Source organism: Triticum urartu, chromosome 1 (assembly GCF_003073215.2).
Source record: "Triticum urartu cultivar G1812 chromosome 1, Tu2.1, whole genome shotgun sequence".
NCBI classification, from domain to species: Eukaryota; Viridiplantae; Streptophyta; class Magnoliopsida; order Poales; family Poaceae; genus Triticum; species Triticum urartu.
The window spans coordinates 236,310,124-236,320,004 of record NC_053022.1 but is presented as its reverse complement, the minus strand read 5'-3'; positions in this window follow the sequence as shown (position 1 = coordinate 236,320,004).

The following is a 9,881-nucleotide window of genomic DNA, read 5'->3' as shown; positions in this document are numbered from 1 at the left end:
AAGCCCTGCTGCAGCAGCCGTCTGCCTACAGCCAGAACCCGCCTGGACCAGAGGCTAGCACCTCGTTGATGAAGAAACATGGGAGCTGAAGCCAGTTGCCCGCCGGGTTCTCCGACCAGACGACGAACTCCGACAGCACCTCCGCCGAGTGGAAGCGCGGCCCGGGAGGCCACGCAACCACGACGCGTCTCCCTTCATCGACAAGACAGCCACGACCGAAGCGACCCCTGCCACGCCAAGCGGTACCGCCGCGGCTGCGGGGGGCCGCGGCAGGGGTCGCGGTGTGCTTGCGAGGATGACCGCGTCAACGCTTGGGCGCTGGAGAGCCGGCCCCTCGCGTGGGGCCTTCCCCTTCTCTGCAGCGGAGAACCTCTTCGACGACGCCATTGGTGTCGCAACTAGCGATGGGGCAAAGGAGGAGAAGTGAGCGGAATGGGAAGAGATGGGCGACGGGGGCTCTACCCCCCTCCCCATTTATAGCAAGAAGAAGGCCAACCAGCACCCCACATGATCACAGGTAATGATGGTTTTTCCTTGTATGCAGTAGAGACTCGTCAAATCGGGCAGTTGCCAAGGTGACGTGGGGAAGCAGAGACGCCCATGTCCAATCAATCGCCATGCGTCGACCAAGGCCATAGGACAATGGGGCCCATGGTGCTCCGTGCTTGTCCTTTTCCTTTGCCTCGAAGCCAAGCCTGAGCGCGCCTTGGGCCCGGGGGCTACTGTCGGCATTCTAGGAACACGGGTCCCCAGACTTGCCTGCCTGCGGCCCACCGCGTGGCTCTGCGAGTGGGCCCGTATGGCCCATCTTCACCAGCAAGGGCTTAAGACCCTCGCGAGGGGCCAAGCCTTGCGAGGCGGACGACACAAGACCTCCTCAGGAGAGGCCTCACCTGGCTGGCTCGCGAGGGGTGGAGAGATCAAGGCAGGCAAACCTCGCGAGGTTCTGATGACGTGAGCCATGACGACCAAGGCCAGGCGGGCGCCAGTGCGCACAGTGTCCTTGTTTCCTCTTTGGTGCTAAGGAAGCAAGCGCAGGAATGGAGTACCGAGGCCTCAAGCAAAGGTTTCCACATCGGTGTAACGAGACCAGGACCAGCAGGACGACAAGATGGAGGTCACCATGGAGGCCAAGGCGGCGTCACCACCAGAGCCTTTTGCAGGCGAAGACTGCTTTTGTCAGTATAAGCTGTACTAGCTGTCCCCTTTCGAATTGGTCGTTGTTGGCACCCTTCCCGCTCAATATTTTGGGATAGGACCAGGGCCTCTATAAATAGGACTAGCCACCACCATAGAAAGGGATCGACCTCATCTTGGATTGGGGCCAACCCATCCTCACACCCACCAAGCACAAGAACACATCGCTTCAGGAGGCTGTTCTTCCCCTTGTACTGTTCATCCTTAGCCCAAGAGGCAATCCACCACACCACACTGGAGTAGGGTATTACACGTCGACGGTGGCCCGAACCAGTATAAATCTTGTGTCCGTTGTGTTGCGAGTTCGATGAGTTAGCCCTTGAGATCTTAGCAATGCTAGGACGTGGATCGGTAGGGGGAGATCTTCGCGCCCCCCCCAGTGTTCGAACCTTGAGGGTTTTGCTGGAACCCGACATCCGATAGAACTATCAAGTATGGGTGCAATAGCAACGATCTCATGTTTAACAGAAGGAACTATAGCAAATTCATCTTCATAAATATTGGCATCATGGCCACAAGAATAGCAAGCATCATGTTCATCAAGGGATATTTCAATCAAATCATTAGAATCATAATTATCTCTAGATTCATGCATATCATTATTTTCTTCCAAAGTAACGGTCATTCTTTCAATAAATTCTTTGACATAGACATTATGAGCATAGTTTTCATAGCAATATTTAAGTATGTCAAAACTTTCCGATTCGTAGAGAGTAATATCATACTTTCCAATCAAAGAAGCAACTTCATAAGCACCTTCGAAAGCAACAAATTCTTCAATTTGTTCGATATCGTAGTAACTATAAACACCCTTTGCATAAGAAGATAAGATTTCATTATCATTAAACTCACATAGGTAGGGGAGGTGTTTTTTAGGGTTCTTGGAGCAACAAGTAAAATCACAAATTTCACAAAGATTCGAAGCATAACACAACAATCTGTTTATTTGATCCCATAAGATTCTCCCTTTTTCAGACAAACGGTGACGCACAAAATGAGCATGCTCATCTAAAGATTTAGCATCAACTAGGCTAGTTGGGGTTTCAGCACGAGCGCATAAGGATCGAAGATGATCCAAGTAGAAAACTTTAAGTGGATCCATATCAATAGATTTTTAGCAAGCAAAGATGCAAGCAAATAGAAGGCACATGGAAACACAAACAAAGATACATACGGGAAGAAGGCGAAGAAAAGGCAAGGTTGAAGAGGGGAAGAGGAAAATGAGAGGCAAATGACAAATAATGTAATGCGAGGGATAAGAGTTTGTGATGGGTACTTGGTATCAGCGCCAGAAATCCGCACATTGGTGGGAGATCAAAGCTTGACTTGACTTGGTGTACACCTCCCCGGCAACGGCGTCAAAAATCCTTCTTGCTACCTCTTGTGCACTGCGTTGGTTTTCCCTTGATAGGAAAGGGTAATGCAGCAAAGTAGCGCAAGTATTTCCCTTAGTTTTTGAGAACCAAGGTATCAATCAAGTAGGATACTACACGCAAGTCACCTCGCACCTACACAAACAAATAAGAACCTTGCAAGCAACACGATAAAGGGGTTGTGAATCCCTTCACGTCCACTTGCAGAAGTGAGATCTGATAGAGATAATAAGATAAATATGTTTGGTATTTTTATGATATAGATTGGAAGTAAAGATTGCAAAGTAAAATAGATAGGAAACTTATATGATGGAAGATAGACCCGGGGCCATAGGTTTCACTAGTGGCTTCTCTCAAGATAGCATAAGTATTACGGTGGGTGAAAAAATTACTGTCGTGCAATTGATAAAAGAGTGCATAATTATGAGAATATCTAGGCATGATCATGTATATAGGCATCACGTCCACGACAAGTAGACCGAAACGATTCTGCATCTACTACTATTACTCCACACGTCGACCGCTATCCAGCATGCATCTAGAGTATTAAGTTCATAAGAACAGAGTAATGCATTAGGCAAGATGACATGATGTAGAGGGATAAACTCAAGCAATATGATATAAACCCCATCTTTTTATCCTTGATGGCAACAATACAATATGTGCCTTTCTGCCCCTGATGTCACTGGGAAAGGACACCGCAAGATTGAACCCAAAGCTAAGTACTTCTCCCATTGCAAGAAAGATTAATCTAGTAGGCCAAACCAAACTAATAATTCGAAGAGACTTGCAAAGATAACAAATCATACAAAAAAGAATTCAGAGAAGAACCAAATATTGTTCATAGATAATCTTGATCATAAACCCACAATTCATTGGATCTCGACAAACACACCGCAAAATAATTACATCGAATAGATCTCCAAGAAGATCGAGGAGAACTTTGTATTGAGATCCAAAGAGAGAGAAGAAGCCATCAAGCTAATAACTATGGACCCGAAGGTCTATGGTAAACTACTCACACATCATCGGACAGGCTATGGTGTTGATGTAGAAGCCCTCCGTGATCGATTCCCCCTCCGGTGGAGCCCCAGAAAAGGTCCCAAGATGGGATCTCTTGGGTACAGAAGGTTGCGGCGGTGGAAATAGGGTTTCGTGGTGCTCTCGAATGTTTTCGGGGCATATGAGTATATATAGGCAAAAGAAGTCGGTGAGGGGAGCCACGAGGGGCCCATGAGGGTGGGGGGTGCGTCTGCCCCCTGGGCGCGCCTCCCTGCCTCGTGGCCTCCTCGATGCTTCCTTGACGTCCACTCCAAGTCTCCTGGATTGCGTTTGTTCCAAAATTCACTCTCCTGAAGGTTTCATTCTGTTTTGATTCCGTTTGATATTCCTTTTCTGCGAAACACTGAAATAGGCAAAAAAACAGGAATTTGCACTAGGCCTTTGGTTAGTAGGTTAGTCCCAAAAATAATATAAGAAGGTATATTAAGCCCATTAAACATCCAAAACAGATAATATAATAGCATGGAACAATAAAAAATCATAGATACGTTGGAGATGTATCACCGAGCCGGCTCTCTCTCGAAGAGAACGGCACGGCCGCCGATCTAGACCTGCGGGCAACCGTTGGTCTCCTCCCTCGCCACCGACGATAGCGTGAACGATGCACCTACACCCCTTCCTCGATCGAGGTGGTCCGGCCAGATTTGTGACCAGCCGTGAGCAGAGAGAGAGTGTGGCCACCTATGTCTTGCTTAGATCTGGAGAGCATGAGAGTGTGAAAGAGAGGAATATCATCGCAACTCGATATGATATGATTTTTATATGATTTTTTCCTTTAGAGCCAATTGGTTCATAGGAATAGATTCATATACTCCACATTTCAAAGGAAATAAACATGATATCATTTTTATAGCTTTAGAGCCACTTGGTTCATATGAATGGATTCGTATACTCCCATAATTTCAAAGGAAAATAAACATTAGCGTATATTCAATAGAAAAGTTCCTATGATGTGAACCAAATGACATCTTTTTTCTAATCCCTCCTCATAGGAATTTAGATACATGTCATCTCTAGATTCAATAGAAAAGTTCCTATGATGTGAACGAAATGACATCTCTTTTCCAATCATAATCATAGGAATTGAGATACATGTCATCTCTTTCCCTACAACTTCCATGTATACATCTTCTATTCCTAAATAGCTAGTACAACCCACTAGTAACTTTTTTCCTAGACATGCAACTATGGCAAAAGAACACGTCATGCATGCAAGTCATAAATCACATTGTTTTTGTACTCTATACATGCAAGCACCACATCATCAATTCGTGGATGTTACTCATAAGTTATTTCTTGTATTATATTTTGTATTGACAATGTATTTGTTGGTCATGTGCACAAATATGTAGTTCACATTCACATTTTTGTTAGAAATTTCATTCTTTTAAATGCAATTCATTTTTTCTCTTTGTACTCCCTCCATCTAGGTGTGTAAGTCATCTTCCGAAAACCAAATAATCCCAAAACACTTAGGCACAATACATTAACTCCCTCCTCGTTTCTTGTTTCGTGACATATCAACCAATAAGAGATGTGGGTTGTGCATGCTTTCAATGGCTTGAGACTATCAAACATGACATGCAGTGGTTAATTCATTGCATGGAATTCTATTAACTAGCAAAAAAACCTAAGATGACTTATGCACCTAGACGGAGGCAGTATTACATTTTCATTTTAAGGAGACATGCACTTCCCATTAGTTATAGATGTTTATGGAGGAACTTTTATGAATTATTTTGAGTAGAGTAGCAAATTTCACGCGACTGCGGGTATATCAAAATGCAGGGCCCATGCATCATTGCCTTTCGGTCGGACCTACGTCCACAATTTTTTGTACGTATATCTCCACTAGTCCCCGAACCCAAAATGCTGCCTCGTTCCCATGAAACCAAGTGGCCCACACATGTTCGACTTGAACTCAATCCCTCTCCCGTTTACTACGACGTGGCCCCGCACGCCGTAGTACTCCTACAAACCCTACCGCCGCACACATGATCAGTTTTCTTGAAGTGGACGAGGGAGCAGCGGATTTCTAGTGGAGGCGCTTTCATAAAAGGATCTGTAGTGGAGGCCCCTACCCTAGGGTGCCCTAGGTAGCTGCCGCACGCATCATTGATTTTCTCTTTTCTTTATGCTCTTGCGCCCTAGAGTGAAATGATGGTTGCTTCGTCCGTCCAGCTTAATGCGTGAAAGGTGGGGCTTTGCAATTTGACCCCTCATCGCTCATTTACTACTACTGCAGCGCTACAACGGGGGTGCCCCAAGTCCAACTGCTGCTCCGAACTGTAATTTGGTGTATCGCACGTGGAACAAGATGGTGGATGAGCCGCATGTTGGCCAAACGGGTCCTATTAAGTCTGTCGCCATTTCGTGTGCGGACTGACCCTGCTTGAGTTGCTACGCCAACACGACACGAGCAACCTACCACTTGATTTTTCTCCTTGGTGAATCCCGACTATATTGATCTAAAAAGATACTGTACTACCCTCTCCGTCTCAGTTTATAGGGCATGCATGTAGTTCTAGGTCATCCATTTGACTAACTAAATATGAGTTACTATGTCACATAAAGTATATCATTGGATTCTTAAGTGGATGTAGTTTCTAAACATATACTGTTCATCACATATATAGCCAGTTAAATTCTCAACCTAGAATGACGTGCATGCCCTGCAAACCGATAGAGAGGAAGTAGTAGACTAGCCACAATGGAGAAGAGCATACACTATTAACATACACATATCCCTAGACTATGTTACTACCTTTCATAGTGGATAGTAACATAAGTATGGTAACATGCAAAGCCTCATTTATTAGGTTATAGACTCATATTGCATTGGGACACATGATGTTGCAGTAACTAGCTAAAGTTACTCAAACTACCTCTCTCCTCATTAACTCATTGCCACATAAGCAAATTTGTTGAGTTGGACTCGATGTTACTGCTGAAGTTACTCCCACTATGGCTAGTCGTACAAATGAGGTGATTTTACCGAGCGATGGGTGGGGAGCATGGCCTATCATGCGGTCCCACATGTCATGATGTACCAAGGTGATGCGCGTCCCTCTTGAGGCAGAACAATGGCAAAAGCAATACATGATTTTCTTGAAGGAGATGATGCCGAAGCAAAGTGTGAAATAATGGTTGCTTCGTCCATCTGGGATGGTGCGGCATTGTGATTTGACGTCTCATTTCTCATTACTACTACTGGGGTGGTACGACTGGGGTGCATCCCCTGCTGTTCTACACTGTTATTTGGTGCATGACACGTCGACCCGGTTGCTATATGTCCCACATGTCAGTGAGAGGATGTACAGAATTCCTGAAAGCGAGCGTCGACGGAGGAGTACAAGACACGGCTTGGTTTTTGCTGCTTCGCACGATCCATCGATACAAACTCGGACTAAAAAAGGCGAGGGCAGGTCTTTTCCCACACGGTAGGCAGGGGAGTTTGTCATAGTCTGTTCGAGGCAACGAGGCAGGAAGGGAAACAAGAAAATAAAGGTTGAGCGACTTAGGGCATGTAACATCCCAAATTTTCAATTTGGAATGTTATACATTAGATCATTGTCGGTGTCAAAACCGGCAGATCTCGGGTAGGGGGTCCTGAACTATGCGTCTAAGGCGGATGGTAACAGGAGGCAGGGGACACGATGTTTTACCTAGGTTCGGGCCATCTTGATGGAGGTAAAACCCTACGTCCTGCTTGATTTATTCTTGATGATATGAGTATTACAAGAGTTGATCTACCACGAGATCGGAGAGGCTAAACCCTAGAAGCTAGCCTATGGTATGATTGTATGTTGTCCTACGGATAAAACCCTCCGGTTTATATAGACACCAGAGAGGGTTAGGGTTACACAAGGTCAGTTACAAAGGAGGAGATATCCATATCCGTACTACCTAGCTTGCCTTCCACGGCAAGTAGAGTCCTATCCGGACACGGGACGAAGTCTTCAATCTTGTATCTTCATAGTCCAACAGTCCGGCCAAAGGATATAGTCCGGCTGTCCGGAGACCCCCTAATCCAGGACTCCCTCAGTAGCCCCTGAACCAGGCTTCAATGACGATGAGTCCGGCGCGCAGTGTTGTCTTCGGCATTGCAAGGCGGGTTCTTCCTCCGAACACATCACAGAAGAGTTTGAATACCAAGATAGTGTCCGACCCTGCAAAATAAATTCCACATTCCACCGTAGAGATAATAATATTTCCACAAATCTTAATCTGCTGACACGCTTTGGCAACATGACATTAAGCCATGGCCCGGTGATTATTCGAACCGTTTCCTTTAACTAGCCCCGCACATAACGCGAGGCGGTTTTATGACACGTCTTGTCAAAGCAGAGATCGTTTCCCCCTTATTACGGGATTCTCATGTAACACCCCGGATGTAACTTTCCCAATTTGTACTCCAACTCTTGCCGTTTCCGGCGTTAAGTTATATTTATTTTCTCGGGTTCGGGTCTTTGTCTCCGTGTGTTGTTATCGTTTGTCATGCATCTCATATCATGTCATCATGTGCATTGCATTTGCATACGTGTTCATCTCATGCATTCGAGCATTTTCCCCGTTGTCCGTTTTGCATTCCGGCGCTTTGTTCTCCTCCGGTGGTCATTTCTACCTTTCTTTCGTGTGTGGGGATTAAACATTTCCGGATTGGACCGAGACTTGCCAAGCGGCCTTGGTTTACTACCGGTAGACCGCCTGTCAAGTTTCGTATCATTTGGACTTCGTTTGATACTCCAACGGTTAACCGAGGGACCGAAAAGGCCTCGTGTGTGTTGCAGCCCAACACCCCTCCAATTTGGCCCAAAACCCACCTAACTCTGCTCCATCATCTAGAGCGTTCGATCACGATCGCGTGGCCGAAAACCGCACCTCATTTGGACTCTCCTAGCTCCCTCTATGCCTATATATACCTCCCCTCTCCAAATCCGGACGAAACCCTAGCCTTCTTCGTCTCCACGCGCCGCCGGACAAAATTGCCACCGACGGACACGTCCGATTCCTCCCCGCCGCTGCCACGTGTCACCTCCTCACTCGCTATTGCCGCCTCCCTCCGCCGCCGGCCCGGGAAGCCCGGATCGGGCCCCCGCGGCCCAAGCCGGTGCGCCGCCCCGCGGCTTCGCCTCTCCCGTGGCCGAGCCGCCACCTCGCCGGCCCCGCCGCCTCCGCCCGCCGGCGCCACCACCAGCCGCCGCCGACGCGCCTCGCCCGCCACCGCCGCTCGCTCCGGCCGCCTCACCGGCCGCCCCGCGCGCCCAGCGCCGCCGCCCTCCTCTCCCGCGCGCCATCGCCGCACCCTCCGGCCGCCTCCTCCCTCCTCAACGCCGGCTCCGGCGAGCTCCATCCCCGCCGGTGAACAGTGCCTCACCGGCCCCGCCTTGATTTCCGCGCCGGGTCAAACCCTAGATCTCGGGGTGATTTTTTTTCGTCTAAGTCCCGAAATCACAGATCCAAGTGCCCCTGTTCATAGCCTCGTAACTTTGCATCCGTAGTTCCGATTCATGCATATAGCATATCAAAATTTTCACCTCAGAGAGTACATCATTTCATTCCATTGCATCATTTTCATTCGAGTTCATCTTGATGCCCGAAATGCTGTTAGAAGAGGGCTACTTGAGATAATTGTCAGATCTGCTGCTCCATTTAGGTTTTTGTCATTTTTGCCATGATTAATGTGTGCATGATATGCCCTGATGCTCTACATATGTTTTGTTAAGGGTTTTGTCATCTTTCCATAGGTGCAACCCATGTATTTTTGTGATGTGTGTGGTGACTAGTACAAGCTTGCAAAGTGGTGCACTTGTTAATTCTGTTTTCAGGGACTTAGCAATTCCACTAAGTCCTTGACCTGTTTATCTCATATGGCCATATGTTCATGTTGTTTCCTAGTGATCCATGCCTCTTTTGAGGATGATCATTAAGGATGTTTTGTTAATATTGTAATGTTCTATCCATCCATGTCTTTTTTTGAAATTATGGAGCACCCTAGCTTGAGTCAATCGACCTCTACTTTTGCTACTTTGTGAATCTGGGCAGATTGTCAACTTGTTTGCAATTTTGCCGATGATGTTGTAGTTGATCCGTGCATGCTATGCTATTGTTCTTGCGATGTATAGCTTGCATTTTGTGCCTTATTGATGGATGTATGCTTTTCTTGCCATGACTTTCCATGTGGTGAGAGCATCGAGCTCGTAAACATGCCTACTTGAGTTACTTTTCAGCATGTGTCAGTTTTCACTA